At 41.6% G+C, this 16,026-nt stretch overlaps 1 pseudogene; it reads right to left on the bottom strand.

Moving 5' to 3' along the window:
* Positions 1-4,277: 4,277 nt before the first annotated feature.
* On the bottom strand, positions 4,278-4,709 carry LOC148018268 (pyrophosphate--fructose 6-phosphate 1-phosphotransferase subunit beta 1 pseudogene; annotated as a pseudogene).
* Between the last annotated feature and the right edge of the window lie 11,317 nt (positions 4,710-16,026).

The following is a 16,026-nucleotide window of genomic DNA, read 5'->3' as shown; positions in this document are numbered from 1 at the left end:
TGCGTAGCAATGCTCGTGGTATTTGTGTTCGTGATGTAGCTGTACTCGTGAGGACATTTCGCAATTAAGTGGGGGAGAAATGACAATACCTAAAAACATGCCATCTATTGCAACAAATTTTTGGCAAATTTGTATATAAGTGACACCCTACTACCAACTTTTTATCTTAATTTACTACAGATGCGGTGTTCGTTGTTGCTATCTTTGGAGGCTGTGTCCTTGTAGTTCGGCCAGGAAATGTCGATACAAAACTCAACCTTTGGCCTGTGTACAAACAAGAAAAGCTCTTATATCTCATTTGCAAGGCATAGGCTATGGAGACCAAGAATTAGAGACTGTAGGACTTTGCAAAATGAAGTCCTTTGAGCTTATGCAATCCACATCATTAGAGCCACTAGAAATCATGTCATCCATGGAAGATTATGCAGTTCCCTTTGAGTTTGATGAGCCTAGGTTACAACAAAGGAGAATTGTGTCAAAGCCCTCAATAGAAAATTGAGATGGCACTAACGGTACAAGAGCATTACACAAAGATGATCCATCATTGTGGATTCCCACTCATAAGATGTCTGGCCATCCCCTTAGCTTCCAAGGATATGAATAACGGCAAGAGAACCTAGAAGAACTAGAGAGAGCTCACTAAAACTCGAAGTGTGCCGACTGTATGAAGCATAGTAGCAGCACTAGCTGGCAATATCGACCAAGCCACCTAGTATTTACAAAGGGCCTTTTTGCCAACTAGGTAGTGTCAAGGATAGCTAGAAAACAACATATGAAGTGAAAAGGATATGCTGACAGGAAATGGACACACCAAGTGGGAACAATTTGTTGGAATAGATTTTGCATTGCTTGTTAGGGCAATGTTTAGGTTATGGTCAAGATCATGGAGGAGATCGAGGTGGTGAATATGGTAGTGGTAGTTATGCGTGGGAAAGGGGGGATTATGGTGCTCAAGTCATTCTTGTTATGTTGTGGGGGTTGTTCTTTTGTGGATCAAAGGCAGATGGGAGATCCTTCTTGTGCTCCATGTAACATGGAGTTTGAAGAATAAGTGTGGGAGTTATAGGCAGAAGAGCATATAGAGACTAAAGAGAGAGAGAAAGAAATAGTCGTGAGGAAGAGGGTGCCATCAAGAACGAAAGAGAGAGAGAGAGAGATTTTGATACCCATATCAGTTTCCTAATAATCTCTAATCGTCTACTTGAGCGAATTGGAACACCTACGGTTTCCTTAAAGAAGAGAGCTCCATCTGCAACCATATCTGCTTCCCCCTTTGGAGCCCCAAGAGGCAATGCTATGTCTATTGCAGATTCAAACACCTGCCACACAATGAGTCGCGTCTTGCATGTTTTAATGCAGAACTATTTAGCTGTATAAACTGATATGCCTTCATCACTTCAAGACCATGTGTTGTCTATTTGAAAGAATTAAATGGGGCCGGAGATCAAGAACGACAGAAAGAGAGAGTTATCTGATCATTATCGGGAGAAAGGGTGGTTAGTATGTGTCAATTAGATGGTTTGATGGACCCTTTCGCCTTTCCAAGAATGGCACCCTCTAAGGGTGGTTAGTACATGATTCTGTGAGAGGGAGAGAGGAAAGGTCACCATGGTCTATGATTCTGGGAGAGACGGGAAGAATTGAGAGGGCGCCATTCTTGGTGGCAGACCGAATACTTCTCTAAAGTGCAACGTTAAGGGCGATTTGGCCACCATCAATAATCTGATTAAAGACCGAGAGGCCTCTTGAATTAAAGTGCAACACCCTATAGATCAAGACGGCGGCTTTAACCTGAGGCCAAATAACTCTTCAAGGTGGCAAAGAATCTTCATGTCAAGGCGTTGACAAAACGGCTTCTTTTGATGGTCATGGTGGTGGTTTAATTTACAAGGCAAGAGAGAGAGAAAGAGAGAGGATGAATGACAGCGAGAAGGCGAGAGAGAGATGAAGGGCACCATCACTGTTTTTCAAGGCATCATCATTTTCAAGCAAAGCGACATCATTATTAGTAATTTTTCATCATTCCAACCATTTTAATGAAGTCAAGAGAATAGAGAGAGAGAGAGAGAGAGAGCATCTTCTCAAGGCGACACTTCTCAAGGAGAGAGAAAGAATGAAGGGCGCCATTTTTGGCCATTCGATTGCTGATTGAAGTGAGAGGGAAGTCCAGGATAGCAGAAAGAAGTCAATTCAATTCAATTAATCTTCAAAATCATGCCAATTATTGTTTTGCTCTTCCATCGCTCTCTCTTCTTCACAATAGCCAAAATGGCGCATCAATGTAACCACATAATCAGAGATCATAGGCTGATAGAAGAATTTCTTCTCGTCAAATCGCTCTATCTCGCGCACGATTTGGTGGGCAGATTAAAAAGATATTGAATTAGTCTCAATCTCCCTCATAATTCATCCCCTCCTCAACTTAAAACCATATCTAAAATTAACTCTTCATTAAGAGTTTAATCCTTCTAAACCCTTTAAGGGTGGTTTACATTGAGCTGAAGAGCAATAGAGCGCGAGAGATCGAAGGAGGAAAAAAGACTATAGTATAAGCTCACGATCGAGATGATTGGCTGGAGGATACCCTTGGCTGGACTGCAAGAGGACACGGTCTCCAAGGACGTGACGACGACCCGCGGTTTAACACATAAGCATTTTAATTCATTTATCTAAAATAAATGATATAGTATGAGTAAATGTTATGTTTGGTATTTTTAGAAAATGCCTTGAAACTTGTTTTCGTGTGTTGAATGATTTTCTACATTTTTGTGCACCTAAAATTATTTTCTAAAAATCAAAAATAGTGAAAATGCTCTAAAATGGTTTAAAATTGACATATTATGAATTTTTAAAAATATTTTGGTTGATTTCATATGACTTATGATATTTTTTTTATAAATTATATGTTTTTAAGAATTTATTGAAATTTTTTTAATATTTAAAATTTATTTAATATATTTAAAAATTAAAAATAGTTATTTTAAAGAAAAATCATAGTTTTCATTTAAATAAAATGTGTTATTTATCAATGAAAATTATGGATTCCTAGTGAAAGGCTGAAAAGATAGTTTCTGAGTTGTTAATGAATTTTTTAAAGGATTAAAAGAAAAGAAACAACAATTTAATAATGTTTTCCTTAAAGAAATGCTTACGTTAAGATATGGTGTTGTGGTTTTGATAAATAGAGATTATCCGTGGCGTGGAAATTTATGAGATATGGGAGGGTAAGAATAAGAAGCTTAATAATACTTTGTTATAATTAATAATGTCAGGTTACAGCTACAATATTTGGTTTAAATTAAAAGCAACATAAAAATTAACAATTTAATAATTAGATGGCATGAGATGAAGTCTCAGCGTCTATATTAAATGTCTACATTTTGTTTACATTTACAGAAATATGATGATTGCAAGAATTATGAGTGGAGGGCCACTAGGACTAACTGATAAATTAAAGGTAAATATGGGGATTTAAAATAAACTATATAGGTGTTTACGCTGGAGTGTAGAGAGTATCTGTTTTTATCCTGATTGGTATTTAGTAAAGAAAAAGAAAGAAAGGACGTTATTCTCACAAAACAAATTAATTATCTAAACACTAAAAAGCAACGATGAATTGCAATATGGAGAGGGGAAATGTTACAAGGAATTAAAATTATGGGTTTATGGTATGTTAGAAAATGTCTTTTGAATGTTTGCTATCACTTAAATTAAAAAAGAATTAATTTTAATTAGTTGGAGAATATAAATATAAAAAGGAATTTAATAGAGATATTCGAATAGATCCAAAGGATCTATACCTTGAAACAAAATTCTCAAAGTCAAATATAAAAAGTTCCTGGATAAACCGCCACTAGTGTGGTAGGAGAAATTTATGAGGAGCCGCTCCTGAAAGATGGAGGGAAACTGTAGTTATTCTAGGTTTAGCATTTTAGTGCCCAATATAAAGACCTAGCTGTAAAAGTTTAAAAGCAATGAAGTGTGTGTTTACTGGAGTTTAGATATCTATAGTTGGACTATTACGAACAAACGTCATAAAAATAATGGAAGGCTAAACCAAATTAGTATAGTTAGTAGTAACAATCACCTGTTTAGTGCAACAACTCTTAGGAGTTGGCTTGTCAACCTGGTTAAAAGTGGCTTGGTCTTTGGCCAGTCACACGTGCATTACTGGACAGAAGTTAAAAGCATACTTGCATTCCTTGCTCAAGCATCAAGGTGTACTTTGTTTCATCTGCAATTGGACCAAAAAATTGGATAGGACCTAGACTGCAGAATCAATCTTCGAAAGCCCACTCCTGCCTTATGGAGGCAAACTTCTTGAAAGGGGCACCATCAAGTTCAACCATGTCCTTATTTATGACGGTGGGCTCGTTCTTGCCCTTTCGCCTTTCAACATCCATATCTTGGGTCAGTGCAGTTCCCCCAACTGTCCAATGTTTAGTTGGTTGTGTCAAATTACCCACATATGCAATCAAGCTAGTTTCACCAGCAGGTAAGAGGGAATCAGCAGCATAGCCTAAGGCATGACAGTATGCTGCATCAAAGTTTGTAGGCATGCCACATCTTCCTTCATATCCGAAAAAGTGTGATTGGCCCTTGAAGCTCCCTTTATAAGAGCCTGCATTCTTGTGCCTTTGAAGTTTTGTTTCCACCATACTTATAAGCATGTTTTCAATTTCAATTTTTTGCAACCTAGACATTTCCATGGGGATTTCTCTCACTGCTCCTGGATGTTCTCCAAAATGAAATCAATCAAACCCTTACGAATAAGAATAACACCATAATATTTTCCATGCTCTGCCCGTTTGACAATGACATCAATTATGGGGGGGGAAATTCATGCCGTGTGGAAGGGAAGAAAGGGCATGCCATCTACTAAGAACACATCTACATACAACTCCCTGCTCTTTACTTCGCAAAATCCATGGCTAGCTTGGTCTCGACAACGGAACCAAAAATGACTAGCTCTCACCCAGCACTCGAACAAGCACAAAACCAAGGTACCGAGCAGCAAAGTATATGCTTGGAGCTTTGCTCCTCACCATGAAACCTGCAAATACACCTCTCTTGCCATGAATACACACACACAAAAGACCCAAGACACACCTTCACTGATCAAGAAACAAGATCAGGAGGATCCTCCTCTTCCTCTATACACTCAAGATCCATAGTTGCAGCACAAAGGAAGAGCAAAAAGAAGGATGGACAAAGAGAGTTTGGAAAAGAAGGAAGAAAGAAGTTAAAGAGGCACCAGTAGTGCTCCAACCTCCTCAACCACTTTTTCCAAAGAACCCCAATTGCACCCCTTACACCTTTATTAAATCAAATATATTTTAGACCATACAAAAGAAAAGATTGAAGCCTTACGTGTTGCATGCATTCTAGGCAAGATTCCTAAGGTTGTAAAATAAAAGAACATATGCAATGGCTTTTGTAGCTCCAAGCCAAGCATTTACAATGGTAAAAATATATATCAATGAAGTACAACTTAGATGCAATAGCACAAACATTTTTTATAAAATGAATAATTTGTCAATGTAGACCCCAAATCTTTTAGCCTTTTTTATGTAGAAATTGGAGGCTATCAAGTGACAACACAAGGAGAAGTAGGTAAACCAAAGATCTAGATTGCTAAGGCAATGCGAATAGTTCAAGGAATAAGGAAAGGATTACCCATCTACATGATCAAGCTAAACAAACTGGAACTGGTAGAGGACACCAATGAAGAACCATCATGGCTAAAAGAGTATGCGAATGTGTTCCCAGAAGAGTTGACGCAATTACCACCACCCAGGGAAGTGGATAATGAGATTAAGCTAACACCAGGAGCTGCACCAGTCGCAAAAAGGCCCTACAAGATGTCCATTCCTGAAGCTTTTGAGTTAAAGGAACAACTCAAACAGCTATTGGACCAAGGGTACGTATGCCCCAATAGTTCTCCTTGGGGGGCTCCAGTCTTGTTCCAAATGAAAGGTGAGAAGGATCGAAGCTTGCACGCGAGAGCTATGGCGGGAGAGCAAGAGCAAGAAAAAGAGAGACAAGAAATGGGAACTCCAATAGTCACAATGTGTGACTGGGCCTTCCTTTATTCAAATTGTCACACTAAAAGAATAAAGAATAAAGTGACGGTGACGGGCGCCCGCCACTGCAGTGTGTAGTGGTGGTGACTGTCAGTGTAGTAATACACGGGTGGCTAGGCGAAGGCACCTTTATCCCCAACAGCCTCCCACTTAAAGGAAAATCTACCCTAGTGAGGAGTGAAAAGAAAAAGAAAAAAGACAATACAACATGTACATATGTATAACAGGATGAGGAAAGATGTCATCTCATCCCACACCCATCAACCTCCTGAGGAAGGCAAAGTGCTCTGTAGAGAGGCTTTTCATGAGCAAATCTGTAGGATTCTGGTCAATCGAGATCTTGACAAGATCAACAGACTTGTCCTCAACGACCCCATGTATGAAGTGATACGTCACCTCAATGTGTTTCGTCTTTGCATGGAAGATCGGATTCTTGGCTAACTGAATAGCACTCATAGAATCCGAATGTAGTGTAGGGATAGATCAATACCAAGGTTAGCAACCAAACGACCCAACCAAATGGCCTCCTTGCAAGCCTCAGTGGTGGCTGCAACATACTCGGCCTCTATAGTAGAAAGGGCCATGCATTTCTGCACCCTAGATATCCAAGAAATAGCACCTCCAACATATGTGAATACATAGCCGGAAGTGGACTTCCTACTATCTGCATGTCTTGCATAATTAGAGTCAGTGTACCCCACGACTCCTATATCCTGGCTGCATAGCATATGCACATATCTATAGTACCCTTCAGGTACCTCATGATACCCTTCACGGCATCCCAATGCTTCTTTCCAGGTGTAGCCATATAGCGTGCCACAACACCAACTGCAAAGGCAATATCTGGATGAGTGGCTATCATGGCATACATAAGACTGCCCACTACAGATGCGTAGGGAATCTTGGCCATCTTGGCCCTCTGCGAACAATCAGACTATGATACCTTCACATAAGAAGGCAATGGACAGCCAATAGGCTTTACGTCCTGCATGCGGAAGCGCTCAAGGACTTTATGAATGTACTCCCTCTATGATAAGTAGAGGAGTCCCTAATGCTTGTTGCATCTAATGCGCATACCAAGTATATGAGCGGCCTGTCCCAGATCTTTCATCTCAAAGCTCTTCTTGAGCTGAGCCTTAAGAGCATCTAGCTCATCATGAGCTTTCCCTGCTATTAGCATATCATCCACATAGAGTACCAAAGTCAATAAAGAACCATCACGGGCTTTCTTCATGTAAAGACACGGATCCATAGCACTCCTGTTGTAGCCCTGTGACTGCATAAAGGCATCAAACTTTTGATACCACTCCCTAGGTGCCTACTTCAAGCCATAAAGACTTTTCTTCAATTTGCACACTAGGTGCTCCCTGCCAGGTTTTGCAAAGCCCTTAGGTTGCTCCATATAAATCTCATCGTGCAAGTCCCCATGTAAGAAAGCCGTCTTGACATCCATCTGGTATAAATCCAAGTCAAGCTGAGCAACCAAAGCCAAGACTAAGCACAGGGTGGTCATCTTAACCACAAGAGAAAAGACCTCATCAAAGTCCACACCATGCTCATGTTTAAAACCCTTTGCTACCAATCTAGCCTTGTATGCCAGCTTGGGGTGTCCAGGGTACTTTTCAACTTGTACGCAAGGAAAAAAAATCCCAAGTCTCATTCTTATGCAAGGAGTCTATCTCAGACTACATAGCCCTCTCCCAGGATTGACTGTCACCCTTGCACATAGCCTCATCATAAGTGAAAGGCTCTCCTGAATCTGTAACCAAGACATAATGCATCAAGGGCTGAAATCTATCAGGTGGACATCTGTCTCTAGTAGACCGTCTCATGGCAGGCTCTGTTGCCTGCCCAACTGCCTGTCCAACACCCTAACCATGAGCATCTGCTCTGCAGCTGTAGGCTATCCAACTGGCTATGCGACAGCTCTCGGCTCCTTGTGAAATATGACCCTGCGGATCTCAACAACTCTCTTAGGCTGTCGATGCATCTTGTCTTCATGGAAGACTACATCATGACTGTGGATGACTTTCCACGCCTGTGGATCCCAGAGGTGGTAACCCATCTTGCCTGCATCCCCATAACCAAGGAAAATGCATTTGACACTTTTAGGATCTAGCTTACTTCTTTTGTCCCTCGGCACATGGCAAAATTCCTCACATCCAAAGACATGAAGATCCGCATAAGAGGGAGGTTTTCTAATCCATACCTCCTCTGCAACTTGCAAATCCAAACCACTAGAAGGTGATCTGTTTATGACATGCATAGTTGTACTAATTGCCTCAACCCAAAAGCTCTGTGGTAGGCCTGCATGGCTAAGCATACTATGTACATGCTCCTGGATGGTTCTATTCATCCACTAAGCCAAACCATTCTGGGGGGGTATAGGGGGCGATCAACTGACGCTTAATACCCCTCTCATCACATAACTGCTCAAAAGCACATGAGACATACTCACGTCCATTATCTGTCCTTAGACATTTTAGCCTATACCCAGACTGGTTCTCAAACAATGCAAGGCATCTCTGAAACACATCCAAGACATCGGATTTCAACTTAATGGGATAAGCCCAAACTTTTTGTGAAAAATCATCTATGAAAGTAACAAAACACTTGGCACCACCCATAGACTGACAAGGCATGGGCCCACAGACATCCAAATGTACCAATGCCAAGGGCTTACTCATGCATGGCCTACCAAACTTCTTATGCATAGACCTAGTATGCCTGCCATAAAGACAATGCTCACATGAATCAAAACATACATAATCAAGGGGCGGTAAGTACTGCAAACCATAAAGCATTTTCATTCCCTTCAAAGACATATGGCCCAAATGGGCATGCCAAAGAGATACATGTGGGATAGAACCCACAGACAAAACATGATCAAGGGAAGAAGCTGATACAATCAAGGGATAGAGGCTACCAGCCTTGGCACCTCTCGCAATCACATATCTGCCACGAGTGATCTTCCATGCAGAGTCTCCAAAAGATACATGATAACCTGTGTCATCAAGCTATCTAGCTGACATGAGACTGCGTGTCAAAGTAGGTACATGACGTACATCCTGCATAGCAAAACTACTACCAAAAGGAAACTGCAGCCTAACATCACCAATGCCCACAATATCAAGAGAGCTGTCATCACGTAAGCACACAAAACCCGAAACAGTACAGTATGAATAAAACCACTCTCAGTAAGGTGTCACATGAAAGGACGCACCTGATTCCAAGAGCCAACACTGTGCATACATAGAGTGTATCTCTGTCATCTGCGAGGCACTAGAAGAAGCTGCAAGGATATAATCATCATCATCAACATCCTCAGGCTGCATAGCATTGATCTCTTCAATTTTAACACTGGACTTTGCAGGCACTATGCTGCAATCAAAAGACTTATCTTGCACTTTGTCTTTCCCCTTATCTTTGCACCTTTCATTGCGCAGTTCATGGCATTGTGGCCTAATATGGCCCTTTTTTCCGCAATGGTGACAAGTAACATCTGCATTCCTGCCATGGGATTTGCTATGTGACTTCCCATGAGACTTGGACCGAGAATTCTAAGAATCCCGTCCACGGCCACTGCCACTGCCACTGCCACTGCCATGCTTTCCATATCCATCATTCCTACCTCTAACTATCATAGCATGCGACATACGAGAGGCATCCAAATTCTTACGATTAACCTCTTCCTATAGAAGAGCACTCTCAACATCAGATGATTTCAAGGTAGCAGTAGAGGCACATAATGCAGTGTCGAATACATCCCATGACTTATTAAGAGTACCAAGCAAGAAAAGAGAAGTGACATCCTCTGCAAAAGTAATATCCTGCGAAGTCAAGTTCTTAAGTATAGCATGGAACTGGCTCAAGTGAGTAAACATAGTTGCATTCTCCTTCATGCAGCACAGACCCATAAGCTACTTCAACCAATACATCTAACTCGCTGGACTTTTCTTGTCATAGAGATTCTTAATTTTATCCCACAACTGCCATGCACTCTGTTCTTCCTCAAAGACATTGTAATTAACCTATTTTGTGAGAGATAATAAAATAGTGGACTTGCATAACTCATCAAGCTCAAGCCATTCCTCATCTGGCATAGTTGCATGCGGATGCCCGCTCAACCTCAAAGGTTTGATCTGTGATTTCTGCACCAACACATGCCAAATTTGGCTCTTCCAATAAGAGTAATTCGTACAATCAAGCTTAGTGATGTTGAAAATAGTATGTTCAGTGGATAAACTTGCCATAATGCAGGCTGGAAGACTATAGACGGTTCAAAAATGCTTGCTGTTTACTATCGAAAATGACCAAAAAATCACCAAAATCGAGAGAAAATGGCAAGAAAAGTGTAACCAAAACTGCTACCACCAAGTACTAGTGAAAGTACATCATTTCAGAATATTTCAGCATGAAAAATCCATGTCAGTCCATACATATATGCTTGTTGTAATAAATTACAGATTTCAGTAAATGAGAGCTAATAGTGCCAAAATCGGATCCCAAGTTAATCAGATGCTGCCAAGACCAAAGCCAACATCATGCGGGCATAACATAGCCATATGACAATCGATAAGCATGAATCCAACACCCAAACATGTCATACAAACATCTGCCAGTGAGTAGGCACACCCCCCAATCAACGGGGCAAAGTGTTCCTGCCACTACCAAGACTTGACACAAGTAGGTGTCAGTTCACAAAGAGAGGGACCCAAAGTAAAGATTCAGCTCATAAGCATCAGAGGAACCAAGACATATGAACCATACATCATCCTAAAGAGTAAAAGATCCCAAATAGTCTCAAAAGCTCAAAGAGCATAGACCGCCTGCTCAATGGCCGTCAAGCATCCAAAGACACTCCCACTGGCACAAAATCCATAAAGATCAAGCAACAAAGCTCGAACAAAGCATGTACAAGCACCAATGACAAGTGTCCAAGACCAAGCATCAATGGTACATCCCAGACATGTAGGCGGTAGAGCATCCATATGTAGCATCCATAAGCATGTAAGACATCAAGTACATCCTAAGATACAACTCTGGAAAGCCAATAAATAGCTCAAGGAAGCTCCAAGAATCCAAGGTCAAGCCAAGACCGAGCTCCAGTAGCAATAGGCTCCAAACAATGTAACTAGCATGTAGTAATGGCATAGGCTAAGCATGTCAAGACCCGTCAGACATAAGCAACATACATGCCATAAGTACATCCAAGACAGAGCATCCAAATGCTTTGCAAAGCGAGCTCAAGCTCTATCCCGAATCAAAACCAAGCTCTATGTCGAGCCCCAAGTGTCAATACATCACCATATATGCCCGAAACATAGCTCGAAAAGCATAGGCATAAGCATACATGAGTGAAATGACTTCAGCCCAGCTGTTATAGCAATGATTTACTGTTCAAAACTGAGAATTTTAGCACCAAAATCAGCTCCAAATGCTTGCCAAAAAATAGGCATACATTCTCCTAACATCCGGGCATCAAACGGGACCAATCAGGCATCAAATGACAATGCCAAACAAGTTGTAGCATCAAATGTCAGTGTAACACTGTCATAAACTGCCTGTGGACTGTTATGACAGTCCCAAAACACGGTTAAATCAATCCAAATGCTATGCCAACACGTCAACCATCAAAAACAAGCATCAAAGCATGTTCATATGCCCAAAATGGAGCCTTTCCAAGTGCCAATGGAGGGGGAGAGCTGTTGTTGTGACTGTCAATGTTGAAGACACATATGGGAGGGCTGCGTGATTGCGCCAACTATAAATGCTGATCCTGGGGCTGTAAAAAATGGTGGCCAAGCTTTGAAGGGGTCCGATTAAAGCCAAGGAAGGACTCAAACAAGCTCTAACAAGGGGAGAGCAGTCCACATATGAAATGAGAGCTGGGAGTGTAATGGCTGCCATGTTTCAAGAGGGCTGAAAACTGAGGTAAACCCTGTAAAGAGTGAAGTAATACCTCTATGGGAATGCCTTGAGGGTGCCCAAAGGGGCCGGGAAAGCGCTCGGGAAGCCGGGGAGTGACGGGAGCTCGAAGGAGTCGGATATGGCTGCCGGGAAGGAGACCCAATGCGAGTGGGGAGTCGATGGGAAGCTGAGAATGCCATGAACCAAGTTCAAGAGTTGGGAAGCCGAGCTTTGATACCAGTTGAAAGGTGAGAAGGATCGAAGCTTGCACGCGAGAACTATGGCGGGAGAGCAAGAGCAAGAAAAAGAGAGATAAGAAATGGGAACTCCAACAGTCACAATGTGTGATCGGGCCTTCCTTTATTCAAACTATCATTAAAAGAATAAAGAATAAAGTGATGGTGACGGGCGCCCGCCACCTGAAGTGTACAGTGGTGGTAATTGTCAGTGTAGTAATACACGAGTGGCTAGGCGGAGGTGCCTTTACCCCCAACACCAAATGAAGAAGGATGGTACACTTCACCTTTGCATTGATTATAGAGGCGTGAACCAAGTAACCATCAAGAATAAATATCCAGCACCAATTCTAAAACTCCCTGACTTGAGCAAGGAATTTGAAGTTGTCACGGATGCTAGTTCACTTGCACTAGGCTCTATACTAATGCAAGAAGGTCATCCTATAGCATATTCTTTGAGGAAGCTAAAACCCCATGAAAGGAATTATGCTACCCACGGCCTAAAGCTACTAGCAGTTATTCATGCTCTCAAATTTTGGTGACACTATTTGCTTGGTATGTAATGAAAGCAATCAACCATGGAATGAAATCTAACTGAAATTGAAAATTAACTAAGCTACAACAAAGAATTAACAAATCTATTGCACCAAGAGATCCTCATCATGTATTAATGGTTGGGGATTCAAGAATACATGACGGCCATGGCTGAGTGCTTCATAGGCTAAGAAGAAGCTAACTCCAAGAAATGGTAAAGCCAAGATTATTGAATGATCAAAAGATGTCTTGCCTTTGGCCTCTAGTCCCTTTTATTCTAACCCTCTTCCAAACTTAAGGGCTGTTCACACATGTACACATAGGCTAGGGCTAAATTTACAAAGGCTGAAATTAATCCAAGGTGCAAATATTAATGTTGTATTTTCCTTCATAACATGGTAACAAGTTCTCTTTTGTCACAGACCATAAGAGCCTTAAATGGATCTGCACCCAAATTGACCTCAATATGAGGCAATGTCACTAGATTGAGGTTTTGCAAGAATATGACTTTGAGATCAGGTAGTATCGGCCTCTGGCAAAGATAATGTAGTTGTCAATGCCTTAAGTCGTAAAGTGTTCCTCAACTCTCTTATTATGGAGGTACCCTCAATGGCAGAATCATTGGCAACCATGATGTCAATGCCTAACAACCCTATCCTTCAATTAGCAAAGGAGGAAGTTAGCCATGACCTAGAATACCTGAAGATGATGAATGAGATTTTGGAAAAGGACCAAGACCCTAAACTTAAGGCCAAGTATCAAGAATTTTTAGTCAATGAGGGACTTGCCTATTTCAAGACAAGATTATGCATACCCTCAAGCAAAAAACTCAAACAGAGAATACTTTAGGAAGCACATGATTCCCCCTTTTCAGTCCATCCCGGATATGTCAAGACCCTCAACACAGTCAGGAAGAGGTAAACCACCCTATTAGCACCACCAGCTATAGTGCAAGGAGGGGGAGATGAACTAGGAATCGACGTAGGTGAGGAAAAAGGAGTCAACGTGGCGGGCAGAGGACACCGAGATGATGATGATGACAGGGGAGTGGAACTCCAAGTCAACGAGAGTGAGGGAGGAGATGACAGAGGTAAAGAAGGGAGGGGAGGGAGCTGAACATGTAGTTGAGGTAGGAGAAGAGGATGACAAAGACGGTAGAGCTACAATGGGTGTCGACATCGAGAGAGGACAAGTAGACGATAACAAACCCAATGGGGGGGAGGGGCACACATGTGCCACATCCAACCCCCCACTACCCCTCTTTTGGTGAGGCTGCATGGCAACAAGCACACAGGCCGTTAGAGAGGAATTAAGGAACCCTACCACAGCACCTTCCCCCCCCAATGATGACCCACCTCACCCCTTATTAATCCCCCCTCCTTAAGGAGGGTACGATAATTCTCTTTTTTTTTCCTCCTTGAGCAATAACACGCCATTCTTCTTTACCCCCCACCCCCCTCCTACCAACTTATGAAGGAGAGAAGGAGAGAGAGAGGTAGTGAAGGAGAGAGAAAGAGAGAGAGAGAGAGAGAGAGAGAGAGAGAGGAGAGGGAAGAAGAAACTCAAGTAGGAGAGGAAGAGAGAGAGAGAGACAAGAGGACCACTGATAATTCCCTGCCTGGATGAAGCCTCCAGCACCCTCTCTCCCCATCGACACTTCCTGAGATCTCTCCATCGATTGCCTTTAGTTGACAAGGAGATCACAAAAGTCAAGACAAGGCATAGGGAACTCCGACACCAAGGAGTCCTCCGAGAGGAGTACAGGACACATCGCAAGCTCTGAAATGGCCCCAAAGCGTAAACTCTCCCAAGTAACTAGAAAAACCACAACTTCGGAAGGAGGATCGGGCAAAGATGCCACTATCAACACGAACAGGTTATCAGGCATAAACGCTAATTCGATACTCCAAAACCAAGTACTGCTACCATGTTTAGTATTTTGAGCCTAACATTTAAGCATGGACATCATTAGGAAGAAGTCACACTGCGCATCATGCATAACTTTAAAGGTAGTTGAAAAGGTTTAACAACCATGAATTGCGGTGAATAGATTGAGTATCTATGGGTTGTTGCAGTAATTAAGCCAAGTATTAGATTCAAACTTTCTCAAATGCATCATAGATTTTCGATATACATAAATATTTCATATAGGTTAATTGCATCTTGTAGACCATTGGTGCAAGTTAACTCACATTTACAATGAACTCATGCACACTTGCACTTTAATACTTAGGTCATGCCTTATGAATTGCATAAGTGCACTAGAAGGAATTTTTATGAATGGGGATCCGCATCATATCATCAACTCATGAAAGACTTGCATGGCATCATGGATAGCCTCAGTTGCACAATATAATGGGGATGCATCTAAAAAGGTAGATTTAACATGCACATGTGAAATGTTAAGCTTAATTTCAAGTACCGGTTTGGTAAATGAAATCTTGCATGATAAGTGAAGCCAAGATTTAGTTTGACTCAACTAGGACTTTAGTCGCAAATAGGTCAAGTTGTCCTTACAACCATATTTTGACTTAAAGTCGACATGCTCTTTGGTCTCTATCCCAATAACCAGCTGCGATGGGTCCTAAACACTCTTGGGTATATCATTTTCAAAATATGATACATCTTGAAGCTAACACAAGTAAACTCGAATGGCATATCCACAAGAAGAACGACCATTTGCCACATTGCATTCGATATTCGAAACTATTTAGGGATTGTAAATGGGCTTAGTTTATGCTTGACTTGCGAGAGGAATGAACACAAGTTCTTGCTATCTCGAGGGAAGGAAACCCTAGGGTAAATTTAGAACCTCGAAAAACTCTAAGGTAGGAAAATGATTACCAACTAACCAATTGAAGTCCTAGACTGGGACCTTAAGATAAGAACCAAAGGTTAGTAACTTAGGGAAGCTACCATCCGAAACTATAACATAATTGCTCACTCCTATTACATAAGAGTGAAGTCAAAAATAGGGTATTCTCTATCCCTCAATGAATAATGGGAATTGATGCCCAAGCAAGAAGACCCAAGAAAGGTAATGCTAGATGTTCAAAGATGGGAGCTCCTCCTTAGCAGATGTCCTGAGCACTCACCTTCATTGTTGTTTGTGCTTGTAAATCTAGATTCAATGTCTGTGGAAGGAATGTATGACCCAAGCTCATAGAAGAAATTTGAATAATGAATCAGGTTGAATTCATGGAGGGCATGTCAAGGTACCCCAACTGGCTGCCAACCCCAGCCAAGGGGCTTCCAAATAATTG

This window comes from Lygodium microphyllum, chromosome 21 (genome assembly GCF_053477565.2).
Source record: "Lygodium microphyllum isolate KBCC chromosome 21, Lygodium_microphyllum_v1.1.10, whole genome shotgun sequence".
NCBI lineage: Eukaryota > Viridiplantae > Streptophyta > Polypodiopsida > Schizaeales > Lygodiaceae > Lygodium > Lygodium microphyllum.
This window is presented reverse-complemented; position numbering and strand designations above follow the sequence as displayed.